Below are 14,003 nucleotides of genomic sequence, written 5' to 3'. Positions count from 1 at the left end.
CAGTTTGGGTTGACCGTACTGATAGATTGCAGGGGAGAAGGTTTGGTTGGTTCATGGTTGCAGTGAACTTTTAAATCTGGCCAGTCATTCTGAGAATCATTTAATAATACATTTGAAGGTGATCTACATGGGACTATATGCTTCTTTTTTTCCTTTCCAATATAGGAGAAGTTTCCCATGGGTCTTTTTGCAAGGGTACTAATAGGATGTATATCTAGATTCTACGCCATATTTTGTTAAAACTTCTCAGTCATTCAGAAAGAGACTGTTAATTATAAGGCATTGCATAGTTTCATTACACTGGACTTTTTGGGTAGTTGTATGGTAGAGTGTTGCTTTATGTTGCTTTGCCCCCCACAGATTTGTCACCCCACTTCCCCTGGGTGGTGGAGACGCAAAGGATTACTCAAAGCCCATCTCTTCTGAGCAGTGAGAGGCCCCGAAGCAGTTAACTTCCCTTGGGAATGCTCCAGCGAGAGGCATTCCTTCCTTGGGAAATTAACCCCGAATTGGGGTTCTCTTCCTGCATTTATTTTCCAGACCAGGAAGTTACAGGAAGAGAACATAGGTGGGATTATAGTTTAACAATATAGGCTGGTAACTTTCAGTGAAACAAGTCAGATGACATTCCAGTAGACAATTAAGTGGTCCTATCAACACAAGCTTGATTTTAGCAAACATTCCTTCTTACAGCAATTTTCCACTATCTACACATATCAATCAGTAACCTGTCTGTCCTTGAGCCAGCAACCTTGCTGTGCCACAAATCTTTATCTTACACCAGAGACTTTATAGCCTGAGGAAAATTTCCAGTCCTCTGCAAGGTCAATATTTGAAACTGCAAGGCTTTGGAAAACCAGGCCCTATGAAGTACATATGCTTTATAGTATATTCCACAGTAGAGTATTGAAAAATCTGCCTTTGCAAAGTCTGTCAGTTCTCCAAATCTGCAGTTCAGCAGATTCCTCCTGATTGCACTCCCAGACTGCTTTCTCATGCCTCCTATTTTTCCTTCTTGTTCACTGTTTTTATTTTTGTAATGGGAACATAAAATAAAATCAAGCCTCCATTAATGGGCAGTTTTGAAGTTAAGCAATGTTAGTTTCCTGTGCGTCCTTATGTACCTGCTGTTCTACCCCTCTGCTCTTATACGATGATTTTAGTACAATATGTAAAACACTTAAGATTTTAATAAAATATGTAGAGTATATTTAGGATGTTTTATTTAAAAGCTTCACTGATCCATGATTGTCACATTACTTGGACTTCGGATGTGTGAATGTAGTAATTTTTGATCTTTGACCAATGTGATACATTTCTTTCTGTGTATTTCAAGAAATCCTATGTCTCATGGCAACCTAGGTGTTACCTCATGCTTTGGTCAGTAACTTCTTCAAGGAGAAGGTGTGTGTGTGATTTAGTTGGGAAAAGTGGCTTCTTTGATGGGTCTCACAATTTTGGTAAGCTGGGATAGCTTGATAGTTTTTGTTCATTCAACACAGATAATAAGTACCTACTGTATGGTAGGCATTGTGCAAAGTGTCAGGGATGATACCTCAGCTTTGTGCCTCCAAACCTGCAGTATGGAGAGAAAAAGAGAGACAAAAAGAGACGATACTGTGATGAGAGCTGTATTAGAGCCATGACAAGGGGCTGTTGGGAATGCAGGATTTGTTACACATTAGTTTTTGATTTCTTTGTCCACTTAAATTAAATAACTGACTTCTGTGGCACTTTGGAGTGGCTGTACTCGTCAACATTGTTATATATTGAAGTTACACGTGCAAATGCAAATTCTCCAATCCAGGTGAAGTAGCTTCAAATAGAAGGGAGCAGTTTATTTGAGTATGAAATCAATCTCTGGTTCAGTTAATTACTTAATTTTGACCTTTGATAATGTCTTTTAACTTGGGAATTCAGCATAAAGCTCATATCCAAATCTGTTAAATGGTCCCCTATTAAGGCAGTAAGTTTGTATTCATATTGTACATAGTTTAAACTCATTGGTCTTTGTTGTTGGGATGTTTTTCTTTCATTCTGTTTTAAGGTTCATAATGGCTATATCCAAGTATACTTTTGATAGAGAAGGGCATAAGTGATAGGAATGAGTGCCATTCTGCATTTTGTTGCCTAGAACCAATTTAAAATCATGTAACTAGGGTGTTAGAAAACTTTAATGCAGCAACCAGTTTTATAGGAAGTTCTACCTTTAACATAGAGAGAAAGAAGTTATCTGTACAGAGAAAAGCTCATCTATATCCATTGTTTTTATGCCATTAATTTTTTTTTATTTGATCTTTCCAGTGATGGCAAGTATATTGATTACAATAAATGTGTCATTTAAGTACTAGTAGGAGAATATTTCTTTTAATGTAACAGAGACTTGGGGAAAAAAAGTAAATTATTCTTTAGTTTAAAAAAGTTTTCCTCTTCCTAGGAAGAGGAAAAGAAAATCTCCATTTTGGATGACCTTTTTTTTTTTTTTTTAACCTGCAAAACACCATTGATTTGAAATGAGGGTAGTGTAGGGGCAGTGATACTAGGGGAAGAGAGTGCTTTTGGAAAAACTCCTCTTCCTAGCTTTGAATTCTCATTATGGGTCATAATTTCCCAGTGAGGATATCACTGTGCTGATGACAGCTTTCAGTTTTGCAGAGATCAAGAGAGGTTTCAGCTCTTGCTGCTCCAAATGGGAGAGCAGAGTGACTTCCCTGTGATGGTGCCATCTAGTGGGACTGGTGGAGCCTCATGGGCTGTCTTTGAGTTTCTCCTAACTATTTGTAACATTTTCAGTACTTTTTGATGTCCATAGAAGGAAGAAAGTCAGTGCCACTGTGGATTCTTTCCTAGTGGACAAGGGTGTTGTAAGTAGCTACAGTCTTTGAAATTCTTGGTTATTATAGCTCTTCTGTTGTTACTTTAAGGTTTTTACGCCTGCAAATTAGATATACATCACAAAACTTAGGCCACAACTGAATGGCCACAACTCCACATTTATTAATCATATTTAAGTTGCTTGTTACTTAAACTTAGTTTTTTAATTTGCAAATTATTCTTTTGCATGGTATTAGTATGCATTCAGTTTCTATTTCTATTGGCATATGTACTGACGTCATAATTGCCAAACCAGAAGACATTCCTCTTGGGCTTTGGGATGTGCTGTGTGGTTTTTGTTTAAAAGCTTGGTGATGTTTTCTGTCATTTGTGAGTTGGTGATAGGGGAGGGTAGTCTAACGTGCACGGAAAAGCCTGTGGCAGGCTCTCCTCTTAGTCTAACTACCACTTTTTAGGAGGACCTGGAACCATTCTGTTAGCAGTTTTGAGGTGTTATGGTTAAGTTGGGTTTTGAACCTACTTCTTAATTTCTTGTTGACCTGATATGTGAGATATCCTACTTCTTTTTTAAGGTCTCTTCCTTTAAGCGCTGGATAATCCACTTCCAGTAGTGTGAAACCGACTGTATCTTGTATTCATATGTATTCAATCAGGAACTGCTGCAGTGTATATTCCCTACTATGCGTTCTTTTGACAGTTTAAGTACAGATAGTCTCCAATTCTGGAGACTGTGTAAAGTAGGTGGAATTCTACCCTTGCATGCACTGTTACCTGTACCTAGTTGAATATGAATGCTAATATAGTGGCAAATACTTGTAGTATGTGCCAGGTGCTATTCCAAGTACAAGAGAAGCAATAAGAAGTGAATTTAGATCTTTTATAACAGGGATATTGTTTAACAAATATGTTCTTAACTCACTGGATTAATGGACATTCTCCATTCTCTTTATAATCCATACTGACTGATACCCACTGCATTGCTCCACCAGTTGAATTAAAGACTGACAACTTTATGACAACTTGCACTCGTGTTGTAATTATATAACCTAATACAAATTGCATAAACTAATGAAAAATGATTGTAAAATGAGAGAATTGTTTTTTCTTTGAAAAATAAGTTAACTGCCCTAGAAAGACTATAAGGTGAGTCAATAAGAAGAAGATATCTGTAAAAATTTATAGTTATTTTTTTAATTTGAAAGAATTCTTCATTTAGATCCTTGGGCAAGTATCTTTTAAGTTCTCACTTTTTTTTTTTAAAGATGACCGGTAAGGGGATCTTAACCCTTGGCTTGGTGTTGTCAGCACCACGCTCAGCCAGTGAGCAAACCGGCCATTCCTATATAGGATCCGAACCCGCGGCCGGAGCGTCGCCGCGCTCCCAGCGCCACACTCTCCCGAGTGCGCCACGGGCTCAGCCTAGGTTCTCACTTTTAAAAGAAATCAAAACTGGAAATTGTAATGGTGTGTTATGGGTGTGGTTTGTGTAAGACTGCAATCAGTGATCTATAACTCAAAAGGCCTACATCGAAAGACTGTCAAAAGAATGTACATTTACATGCTCTAAGTCCAAAGAAAATATTTAAGTTGTCTTTTTTTTCCCCCTTAAGATTCTCCATTCTAACCTTTTTTGATTAATGTCATTGGTTTCAGTTGTATTAAGTAAAAAGGATTATGCAGTATGCTGATGTCATGTAGAGCCTAAAGTAACATCATATGTTTAAATAGTACCACATAGTAGACATAAAATATCTTCTCAAAGAAAAATTATCTCTTTTTCTCTTTTATAAATTTGTAAGTCTGGTATGCATTCACCTTAAATAATCAAATTTGACTTCTAAAGAGATGTTTAACCAACTGATACCTTTTTCCTCTGTCATGTAACTACATTTCATTGATTAGAAGTTTTCACAGTTATGAAGCCGGCCCGTGGCTCACTCGGGAGAGTGTGGTGCTGATAACACCAAGGCCACAGGTTCGGATCCCTATATAGGGATGGCCGGTTAGCTCACTGGGTGAGCGTGGTGCTGACAACACCAAGCCAAGGGTTAAGATCCCCTTACCCGGTCATCTTTTTTTAAAAAAAGTTAACGTTAATCAGTATCTTTGTCCTCCTCTTGGTCAGTACAAGGGCCTTGAAGATTTAACTGTTTAGTCCTCTCCCACTACATGCTGTTGCTGTTATATACTTAATTGTGTGTGTGTGTGAGTATATACATATACACACACATATATACATATACTCGTATTTATTTAATAGACTTTATTTTTTAGAGCACTTTTAAGTTTACAGAAAATTGAGCATTTAGTATAGAGAGTTCCCATGTACTCTTTCTCCTGGTTTCCCGTGTTTTTAACATCTTCCATTATGAGTGTGGTAGATTTGATACAATTGATGAGCAAATATTGATTATAGTTTCATGGGTTTTGAAAATGCAAAAAATGTCAGGTATGCACCATTTGTTTGTGCTTGTATGTGTGTGTGTATGTTTAAGGATCCACAGGTATTATTGAGTCTTTTATACAGTCGTTATTCATTTAGATTGACCTATATACACTTTGTTCTTCATTCTCTTTGTATCTCTGATCTATCTGGAATACTTTTTCTTTTGCTTAAATACATTCTTTGGAATTCCCCTATTATGGGTCTCCTCATTTTATCTGCTTAAAAATGTTTACTTTGGCTTTCTTTTTTTTTTTTTTTTTTTTTTTTAAGGCTAGTCAATTGAAGCAGTGGGAGTGGAGAAGGAACAAAGAAATTTGTAACCAGTTGTGATCAATTAGTTGTAAACACCACTGCACTGGCACCCTCCCTGATTTAATTCTTGAATGATACTTTTGCTAAGTTTCAAATTCTAGGCTGGCTATTATTTTCTTTCAGCACATTGTTTCCTGTGGTCCACTGGCTTCCATTTTCCCTTTTTTTTTTTTTTTTTTCTTCATTTTACTATTTTTTAATTTTTAGCATAAATGCCATTGTGTTGAAGATAATCTATCTCTTTGCCCATTTTCAAAATTTTCTTTCTTCTTCTTTTTTTTAATTTAATTTTATTTTGTCGATATACAATGTGGTTGATTATTGTGGCCCATTACCAAACCTCCCTCCCTCCCAACAACCTCCTTTCTGTTTGCTTGTCGTATCAACTTCAAGGAATTGTCATTGTAATGTCTTCTTCCCTCCCCCCCAGTTTATTTGTGTACTTATTTATTTATTTTTAGCTCCCACAAATAAGTGAGAACATGTGATATTTCTCTGTCTGTGCCTGACTCATTTCACTTAATATAATTCTCTCTAGGTCCATCCATATTGTTGCGAATGGCAGTATTTCATTCTTTTTTATAGCAGAGTAGTATTCCATTGTGTAGATGTACCACATTTTCTGTATCCACTCATCTGATGATGGACATTCGGGCTGGTTCCAGCTCTTGGCTCTTATAAATAGTGCTGCAGTGAACATTGGAGAACAGGTATCCCTTCAACTTGATTTCCATTCCTCTGGGTATATTCCCAGCAGTGGAATAGCTGGGTCATATGGCAGATCTATCTGCAATTGTTTCAGGAACATCCATACCAGCTCTCACAGAGGGGCTGGGTGAGAGCAAAAGCAACTGCTGCTGACTATAAAAGGAAGAAACATCTCAGGGTACAGCCGACAACTGTGTATTGTCACCTGCTTCGGGGCTAATAGCCCCCTCCCTGTCTTCCACACCTCACTCCCCTTGGCCTCCACCTCTGGGACAGGCTGGCCCCTTCTTGCCAATTGGTGGAAACCCAGAGGAGCCAGGAAAACAGACCCTCTTAAAAATGCCAGAGCAGCCAGAGAGATGAGCTGACTCGAACAGTTGATAACCCTCATGCAAAGCCCAGGGGAGGGTGAGGCTTTTTTTAGCCCCTCCTGAGCAGAGGCAGCCCACTGCACATTCCTTTTAAGCCAAGATCCTTTAAGCTGAGAGCCACTCTGGGCCCTCAACTCTGTCCTGAGGCTCAACTCTCCTGGCATGAAGCCCTGAAGCAACAACTGGTCCAGCAGCCCACGCTGTCCCCACCCTCCCAACCCACAGAGTGAAGTCCTCCCTTTCCCAGAGCAGGCATCCCAGAAACTCCACAGACCTCAAATCCCTAGATCTACCCCTTACCCCAACCGCACTCATTCATTCAACAAGTATTGAGCACGTACCGTGTGCCCAGGGGGACCTGGGGAAGAAGCAGGAAGTCAGGGGACTGGAAGTCAGAAAACTTGGAATCTAGTTCTTACTCTATCCCTAACTCATCCTGTGCCTCCTGGACATTGTGTGTGTGTGTGTGGTGCACATGCGTGTGTGTGTGTGGTGCTTACTATATACCAGGCACTGTTAAGCACTATTCACATAAAATCTCATTAAATCTTCACCACAATCCTGTAAGGTAGATACTATTATTACTCCCTTTTCACACATAGGGATATGGAGACTAAAAGGTTAAATAAGTTGGCCAAAGTCATTCAAATAAATAGCCATGAGGTGGGATTACACCCTAGGTGTGTCTGATTCTAAAGTTTATGTTTGAATAATTTATATTATAATCCCATTAAGTGGGCAAAAGCATACATGTTTGTTCATCAGAAAGGTTGGGATGGATACACACTAAACTGTTTGCAGGAGACACCCCTAGGGACCTGGGGGTGAGGGCGGGAGGATGACAGCAATGTGCAGTTTTTTACTTTTTTCACTTCCTGTATTAATGGAAATTTTTATAATGAGCATGTACTGTTTTTGTAAAAAAAAAAAAAAAACTTTGAAAGGCAATAAAGTATTTTAAAAAAAAAAGAACATTGGTTAGAGCATGGTGCCAATAACACCAGGGTCCACAGTTCTAATCTTGTACTGGCCAGCCGCCAACCCCCCCCCCCAAAAAAAAACAAGAAAAACAACAAGAAAAAAGTTTATTCACTGCACAGAACTGCTTTGAGCTGAATCTTTAGACCCCACAGAGGGGGTGGTCTTCAGAGGAAAAAGAGGAATAAAGCTGAGAGAAGCAGAGAAGTCACTTTGCCTTTGCCGGCCCAGTTTCCTCACCTACAAAGCAAGACTGCTAGACTCCAGAGTGCCTGGCCCGTTAGCTCCTGAGCCTACAATTCTAGGTGCCCTGCAGCCCACATCTGCCCAGTCCCCGGCTCCCTAAGCACAGGCTCCACATCCCAGATCATTACTTTCAGAGCCAAGAGGACCCTCAGAGATCATCTGGTCCCATCCATTTTGCAGGTGAGGAATGTAAGACCCAGGGAGACTTTTGAGCTGCCTCAAGGTATGGATCTATTTACAGACAGAGCTGGGCCAGCTGATTCTGACCCCCGGTGGACATTGCTCTCTTACAGCACACTGCCCCTCCTATAGTCTCGTGCACTCACTGCTGGTACACAGAGAAGCCTTCAAAGGAAAACGAGGCAGGAAAGGGGACAGGACTTGCCCAAGGGGATACTGGAACAAGACCAGGGCCCAGGCCTGAGCCAGTCCCTGCCCTGAGCTGGGGCAGCAGATCCTTCACTCTCTTTACCTCACCTCTTCACCTCACCTTCTGCCTCACCTTCTTTCTTCCTTCACACCATCAAACCTGATGCCTTGTCACCTGCTCCTTGGACATTTGCTTGCATCCTTCCATCTTCCCTGTCAGTCCCCTCCCTGATCTACCTCATTACCTAAGGGGGTGGGAGCTCAGGTAGCTGGTGATGAGGAAGGAGAAAAAGAGGCAGCCCAGCCCCTCCTCTGTCTCTGCCTCCACCTACACCCCTTCCTGAACTAGGTGTCCTGCAGGATTTTTACAGAGATACACAGGCTGGGATTTCCTGAGAAAGCCTATGGAAAGCTGCAGGCTAGAAGCTGGAAGAGCCAGTCTCCAGTACTGACTGTGCCAGCTGCTTCCCTTCTCTGGGCCTCAGCTTGCTTATCTGTCAGCTGAAAGAATCAGGAGCTTTCCAATGATGTTCGACAGCATTCTAAGACTCCATGGACATGCTTCAGACTGCAAGGCACATCGAGAGGCCGGGCCTGGGAGCTCCCTCCACCACCGCCAACTCAGTCAGCACTGCTCCTGTGTCTTTTATAGACTGGGGCTTCCTCCATCATTTTCTAAGAAATGACTCCATGGCTTAAAATTTTTGAATAACCACTGGATGAAATGCTCTCATATGTCCCCTTTCGGTGACAAAACAAGTCATTCTAGTCGTTCTAGAAAAAAGTATGATCCTCAAAAGACAAGAACTGAGAGGCTGTTCTTTTCTTTCCTTTCCTTTTCTTTCTTCCCTTTTTAATCTTTTTTTAATTCTAAGGAGAAGCAAACTATCAAGTCTACAAGGGATCAGAGATATGAGGGTAGAAAGCTGGGAAAGCTGAATGAGGCTCTGGGGGTATCTGAAAACACTAAAAGAGCATGGACTTTGGAGGTCTGAAGCCGGGTTTCACCGCTTCCTAATCTTGGGCTGAGAACCCTCAGAACCCTCAACAGTCAACATTTCCTTCTCAAGTTGTCCTGAGAATTGCATGAAATAATGTAAGACACTGCAAAGAACCTCTGCCATACAGGATGCATCTGTGTTAACTTCTCTTTGCTTTCCCGGGCAGATGAAGCTGGAAGTGTGTTCAGGCTTCTCAGGTTTCCCTGAAGGAACCCCTGGAGAGGGGTACACATGAGGAAGGGACAAAGTGAGGGGCAGTGGCTAAAAGGATTGTAAGGTGGTGTAGGTTTAGGAATGAGGAAGAGGTGTGGAGGAAAGGGGGGGGGAAGGCAGCCGATGGGAACCCATGGTGTGAAATATCTGTGGCTCAGAAAGCATGTGGCAGCCTGCTTGTCAGTGAACACTCAGAGGAGGAACCCGCCTGCCTGAAGCCTTCTGCCACAGGCGCCCCAGCAGGGGAGAAAGGTTCCTCAAATCAGGTACTGATTTTCTTTCAGCAACCCCAGCAAGAAAAGTGCCTGGCACTTCAGAAATGACTAGAAGAGAGCTGTGGTTTCAGGGAAAGGGCTGTGCACCAAGAATCAAGGTACCTGACGCTGGCTTTGTCTTTACTAAAGTTCACGAAGCTCCCCATTCGTGAGAGTCCAGTACCTGGAATCAGCCTTCACCCTCTTATGTCCTCATTGTGTGTCATGCTCACTGACTTTCACCTTCAAATCCTATCCCTCCAGAGTACTCTTCACGGGGCCTATGACAGGGACTTGCCCTCCAGTACGTGCCAACCAATCAGAGAAAAGGAGAGAGGAGATGCAGGAGAGTGAAGAGACACAGCCCTGCGCACTGGCAGCCTGTCACTGCCTCTGGGAGGCACCTAGTGGTTTCTGAGCCAGAGTAGCTCCGGCCCACCCAACTGCTCCCACTGGAAGGACTTCAAATTCAGTGGATTGAAAGTGCAGGACAGCGTCTCACACCAACCAGTTTATATAAGACGTCAAATCTGGAGACGAATGCACGGAGAACTGACATCAGCCCTCATCTGGGCTGGGCTCATGAACACTCAACTCCTCCTCCCTTCACCTCTAACCACGTAAGTCCTGTGTCCTGCTCAGAGAGATCTGTCAGAGTCTCCTGCCTGGGACCAAATGCTGCTGACAGCAGGCCTGGCTGTTAATGCTTTGTCCTTGTCACCCTCCCTCCTCTCTTCTGGCTGATGTCTCATAAGCCTGGCCATCACAGGGCAATGCTCTGGCCAATGCTACATTAATCCGTCCACATAAAGAACACTCAGCAGTCTGGGCTTTACTGTAAGGCAGAGATTAAGACGGCCCACTCAGGAGCCAGACTGCCTGGGTTAGACTCCTGACTCATTTAGTTCCATGGGCAAACTTCCTTTTGCCTCAGTTTTCTCATCTGTAAAATGGGGGTGCTATTATAATTTCACAGGGTAGTTCTGAGGATTAAATGAGTCAATACAAGTGGCATGCTTAGAACAGCGTTTAGCACTGAGCAAGAGTTCAACATCCTTAAGCTTGTGTCCTGACTGAACTAGTGTGATTGTTGCTTCCTTCCCCAAGATCAACCACTGAAGAATTACAAAGAGAAAAATACCTAGAAATGAAGAAAACTGTGAGAAACCCCTTGGGCGAAGGGGAGTGTATTAGTCCATTTCTATTGCTTATAACAAAATACCTGGAACTGGATGATTTATAATTAGTTGCTTACAGTTTCTGAGGCTGGGAAGTCCAAAGTCCAGGGAACACATCTGGTGAGAGCCTTTGTGTGGTGACAGTGACAGCAGAGTATCACATTGCAAAAATGGTGAAGCAGACCAATCTCCTCATTCACTCTCCTTTTAAAGTCCCCAGAACCACACCCCTGACCACCATTATTAATCCATTCACTACTGCACAGTCCTACAATCTAATCACCTCTTCAAGACTTCCCCTTTCAATTACCATAATAGGATTTCCCACCCCCTTAACAGCAACAGTAGGGGCCAAGTTTCTAATACATAAAACTTGGGGGACACAATTCAAGCTTCAGTGAGTTTGGGGGGACATAATTCAGTCTACGACAGGGAGGGTCCTGTTTTGAACTGGTATGTGTGTGTGGTAGAGGGGCAGCTTTGATCTGGGGATGGAGGTGGCTGAGCACAGCTGTGGAATAGTGAAGGGAAAAAAAAAAGCTTTCAGGGTTCTCTTTTTTCCTCCACCACCATTTTGGAACAAACACGGCTACCTCCTTACCTGCCATAACTCCAGCCTGTGGTCCAAGTGCTGGCATGGGTAACATCAGGGCACTGAAGATGCACTGTGCTGGTGAGGAGCTGATAAAAAAAGGGGGGGACAACTTAATTTGGACAGATGTTTCCCCTCCTCAGCCCCTCTAAACAAACTCCCAGGGCAGGTGAATTACAATCTAAGAAGTACCTCCCCTAAGGCTGCTTCTCCCTGGGCAGGGGGCCGGAGGGTGGGAGTGAAGCCCTGACCTGAGAGCCTGAGTGACATGGGAGTTTCAGTGCCTAGGGTTCTAGGGTTCTCAGTTTTAGGGCTCATTCACCTCCCTCACTCCCTGAGCTAAAGGGCACTGGTATGCACTGTTGGACAGAGCAACCTATACGCCCAAGGACAAAATAACAAGACAGGTGAGGAGCACAACTAATTCAACAGGATACAACTTACTTGATTACAGATTGCACCTTAAGTAGAAATATGACAACAGCAGACCAAGATTTTAAAAATAGCATAATAAACATGCTAAAAGAGGTAAAGGAAAATATTATCAATATGATACCAGAACAAGAAAACATAAAGAAATATCAGCTGTGAAAAGTGTAGTCATTTAAGGCCGGCCCGTGGCTCACTCGGTAGAGTACGGTGCTGATAACACCAAGGCCACGGGTTCGGATCCCATATAGGGATGGCCAGTTTGCTCACTGGCTGAGCGTGGTGCTGACAACACCAAGCCAAGGGTTGAGATCCCCTTACCGGTCATCTTTTAAAAAAAAAAAAGAAAGAAAAGTGTAGTCATTTAAAGGGAAAAAAAAGTTTTAAAAAAACAAGCAGCCATGTTAGGTATGAAAAAGTAATCTCTAAGAGTGCACAATAGATTTGAAAAGTAGCAGAAAGGACACAGCTGGGAAACAAATTAGGGAATTGAAAGACAAAAGAGAATATCTCCCAGAAGGAAAAAAAGAAAGGCAAAGGAACAGAAAATATAAAAGAAAAGCTAAGAGATATGAAGGGTAGAAACAGAAGGGCTATCAAGCTGAAAGAAATCTCATGAGTCTGGAAGGGACATGAATAAAGATGCTCACTACAGCATGATTTGTGGTGACAGGAATTAGAAGCAGTCTGGGCCTCCATCACCAGGAGAATGTCTGGGTGAGATATGAGCATGTACCATGAAGAAGTGTGCAGTGATTAGAAGCAAAGGTGTACACATGGGAGTAAGGAAGTAACACAGTGATGAATAAAAACTATCAGCCACAATAACATTTCTATAAATTAAAAAAAGTGCATATGATCTCATTGCACATGAATGAGCTAAAATTGAAGCTCCAATAAAGAAAACACTCATTTGCAACTTAGCATAAATTTTTGAACCTGTCTAGCTAAAACTGAAACTTTTCTATAATGCAAATTAATACACATTTTTCTAACAAAAAAATGCAGATTTTGTGTGTGTGTGTGTGTTACAAGGCTACATTCTAAACAGCTGAGCTAACTGGTCAGCCTAAACATACAGAAGATTTTTTTTTTTTTAAGTTTTATTTTCATACAGATTTTAATTGTCATCAATTGCCTTACATAAACTGGCTGCAATGTGACAAGAAAAGTTTAAAGAATGTTTTGTTGATATTAATAAATTTAGAGTTGTTTTTCACTTTATACACTTCCCCTTTCAATTTCATGTTAATAATACTGAGTTGACACAAAAGTTAGTGAATTTGCTTAACTAGGACAGATATAGTTCAGAAACTTATATGTTTTTGCTACAAAGTCAAGTCAATTCTTCTAAGGTAAATGAAGCAGTTTTGTCAATCAGCATGTGAAATACTAAAGGAAAATGATTTTTTGATACTTGATTCACTTATTGGAATACTTTTAAGTATGCTTAAGACATCTTAGGTATGTGAATCTACTTTTCCAAATGTGAATTGTATAAAATCTAAACACAGATTAAGTAGTTCTGGTTAATATTCAGCATCCAAATTGAAATATGCTATAAGAGTAAAATATACACTGATTTTGAAAACTTAGTACAAAAAGAAAGTACATACATCTCATTAGTAATAATTTTTTATATATATATTTTTTTCGTGACCGGCACTCAGCCAGTGAGTGCACCAGCCGTTCCTATTCAGGATTCGAACCCGCGGCGGGAGCGTCGCCGTGCTCCCAGCGCCGCACTCTCCCAACTGCGCCACGGGCTCGGCCCGACATTTTGGGTGTATTGGGTTAAATACTTTTTTTTTTTAACTTAAATACATGCATACTAGAAGCAATAGCCATTATTCAACAACACATACAAACAAAAAAATACACATTAGAAATATTCGATGATTGTCTATGGTGGATGTGGTTTGGATAGATGGATAATGAAATAAAGGCGTAAATAAGTGATTAAATGAGAGAAGCCTTGCATGGACCACTGGTGAAAGAAGGTCATAAATCAGGAGAATGATTAACCTAATCTTCTGTATATAAGATTCCTCCCCATCAAGGAAGTAAGAAA

At 41.3% G+C, this 14,003-nt stretch overlaps 1 protein-coding gene across 2 annotated transcripts in view; it reads left to right on the top strand.

Moving 5' to 3' along the window:
• The window catches only part of LOC134364985 (serine/threonine-protein kinase tousled-like 2), a 67,790-nt gene that overhangs the window by 2,490 nt on the left and 51,297 nt on the right, over window positions 1-14,003 (top strand). The window lies entirely within an intron of this gene.

Source organism: Cynocephalus volans, chromosome 16 (assembly GCF_027409185.1).
Source record: "Cynocephalus volans isolate mCynVol1 chromosome 16, mCynVol1.pri, whole genome shotgun sequence".
Lineage (NCBI taxonomy): Eukaryota > Metazoa > Chordata > Mammalia > Dermoptera > Cynocephalidae > Cynocephalus > Cynocephalus volans.
Note: the sequence above shows the minus strand (reverse complement) of the source record. Positions and strands in the feature narration are given on the sequence as shown.